The sequence below is a fragment of the Schistocerca gregaria genome, unplaced genomic scaffold (assembly GCF_023897955.1).
Source record: "Schistocerca gregaria isolate iqSchGreg1 unplaced genomic scaffold, iqSchGreg1.2 ptg001124l, whole genome shotgun sequence".
Taxonomy (NCBI): domain Eukaryota; kingdom Metazoa; phylum Arthropoda; class Insecta; order Orthoptera; family Acrididae; genus Schistocerca; species Schistocerca gregaria.
This window is the reverse complement of record NW_026062458.1, coordinates 1-2,500: the sequence shown is the minus strand read 5'-3', so window position 1 is coordinate 2,500 and position 2,500 is coordinate 1. Positions and strand designations below refer to the sequence as shown.

Here is a 2,500-nt window from a genome sequence, read left to right as displayed (position 1 = left end):
GACGCTCGCACCGGCCGCTACGGGCCTGGCACCCTCTACGGGCCGTGGCCTCATTCAAGTTGGACTTGGGCTCGGCGCGAGGCGTCGGGGTAGCGGACCCTCCCGAACACCACATGCCACGACAGGCGGCAGCCTGCGGGGTTCGGTGCTGGACTCTTCCCTGTTCGCTCGCCGCTACTGGGGGAATCCTTGTTAGTTTCTTTTCCTCCGCTTAGTAATATGCTTAAATTCAGCGGGTAGTCTCGCCTGCTCTGAGGTCGTTGTACGAGGTGTCGCACGCCACACCGCCAGCCGGCTGTGCACGCTACCGAGAAAGCACCGGTATGCGAACCGCCAGGCGACGGGCGCGCATCGCACGTTTAAGGAGACGCGGCCGGCCACACAGGCGACCACGACACTCCCAGGCGCCCGAAGCGGGACAAACGCCGCGCGCTTCAGTATACGTAGCCGACCCTCAGCCAGACGTGGCCCGGGAACGGAATCCATGGACCGCAATGTGCGTTCGAAACGTCGATGTTCATGTGTCCTGCAGTTCACATGTCGACGCGCAATTTGCTGCGTTCTTCATCGACCCACGAGCCGAGTGATCCACCGTCCTGGGTGATCTTTATCTTTTCAGTTCTCCACCGTCTCTTTCAAGACAGTTGCAGAGGCGGGACTGAGGCGTTTGACGGCCCCTGTTCCATTACTTTGTGTCCAACGGCCCGACGGCCGATGGGCGTCGTACGGCTCCACACCGGAGCGGACAGGCACTCGGGCGAAAGTCATTCAAAACCGGCGCCAGGCGCCAGGTGCCGCAGGCCAGCCGCTCCAGAGCTTCAGCGCTCGTACCACACAACACCACTTGCGCTAGTTTTGAGAGGCACGCGTGGTTCCGCACGCGGCGCACGGCTACTGCCGTACAGGTAGCGTGTTGCGCGACACGACACGCACATCGAAAGACATGCAGTCTAGTCGGTAATGATCCTTCCGCAGGTTCACCTACGGAAACCTTGTTACGACTTTTACTTCCTCTAAATGATCAAGTTTGGTCATCTTTCCGGTAGCATCGGCAACGACAGAGTCGATGCCGCGTACCAGTCCGAAGACCTCACTAAATCATTCAATCGGTAGTAGCGACGGGCGGTGTGTACAAAGGGCAGGGACGTAATCAACGCGAGCTTATGACTCGCGCTTACTGGGAATTCCTCGTTCATGGGGAACAATTGCAAGCCCCAATCCCTAGCACGAAGGAGGTTCAGCGGGTTACCCCGACCTTTCGGCCTAGGAAGACACGCTGATTCCTTCAGTGTAGCGCGCGTGCGGCCCAGAACATCTAAGGGCATCACAGACCTGTTATTGCTCAATCTCGTGCGGCTAGAAGCCGCCTGTCCCTCTAAGAAGAAAAGTAATCGCTGACAGCACGAAGGATGTCACGCGACTAGTTAGCAGGCTAGAGTCTCGTTCGTTATCGGAATTAACCAGACAAATCGCTCCACCAACTAAGAACGGCCATGCACCACCACCCACCGAATCAAGAAAGAGCTATCAATCTGTCAATCCTTCCGGTGTCCGGGCCTGGTGAGGTTTCCCGTGTTGAGTCAAATTAAGCCGCAGGCTCCACTCCTGGTGGTGCCCTTCCGTCAATTCCTTTAAGTTTCAGCTTTGCAACCATACTTCCCCCGGAACCCAAAAGCTTTGGTTTCCCGGAGGCTGCCCGCCGAGTCATCGGAGGAACTGCGGCGGATCGCTGGCTGGCATCGTTTATGGTTAGAACTAGGGCGGTATCTGATCGCCTTCGAACCTCTAACTTTCGTTCTTGATTAATGAAAACATACTTGGCAAATGCTTTCGCTTCTGTTCGTCTTGCGACGATCCAAGAATTTCACCTCTAACGTCGCAATACGAATGCCCCCGCCTGTCCCTATTAATCATTACCTCGGGTTCCGAAAACCAACAAAATAGAACCGAGGTCCTATTCCATTATTCCATGCACACAGTATTCAGGCGGGCTTGCCTGCTTTAAGCACTCTAATTTGTTCAAAGTAAACGTGCCGGCCCACCGAGACACTCAACTAAGAGCACCCTGGTAGGATTTCAACGGGGTCCGCCTCGGGACGCGCAAGCACGCCTTCGGCTCGCCCCACCGGCAGGACGTCCCACGATACATGCCAGTTAAACACCGACGGGCGGTGAACCAACAGCGTGGGACACAAATCCAACTACGAGCTTTTTAACCGCAACAACTTTAATATACGCTATTGGAGCTGGAATTACCGCGGCTGCTGGCACCAGACTTGCCCTCCAATAGATACTCGTTAAAGGATTTAAAGTGTACTCATTCCGATTACGGGGCCTCGGATGAGTCCCGTATCGTTATTTTTCGTCACTACCTCCCCGTGCCGGGAGTGGGTAATTTGCGCGCCTGCTGCCTTCCTTGGATGTGGTAGCCGTTTCTCAGGCTCCCTCTCCGGAATCGAACCCTGATTCCCCGTTACCCGTTACAACACGCGATCTAGTG

At 55.9% G+C, this 2,500-nt stretch overlaps 2 non-coding genes across 2 annotated transcripts in view; both read right to left on the bottom strand.

The window, feature by feature from the left end:
• Window positions 1-260, bottom strand: part of LOC126328358 (large subunit ribosomal RNA) — a 4,222-nt gene extending 3,962 nt beyond the window's left edge. The window contains exon 1 of the ribosomal RNA XR_007561863.1: window positions 1-260. This exon is cut by the window's left edge and continues 3,962 nt beyond it. This is a non-coding gene — a ribosomal RNA (large subunit ribosomal RNA).
• A 188-nt stretch (window positions 261-448) lies between these two features.
• LOC126328353 (5.8S ribosomal RNA) lies at window positions 449-603 on the bottom strand. The gene has a single exon (XR_007561858.1). It is a non-coding gene; the product is annotated as a 5.8S ribosomal RNA (ribosomal RNA).
• Window positions 604-2,500: the final 1,897 nt, after the last annotated feature.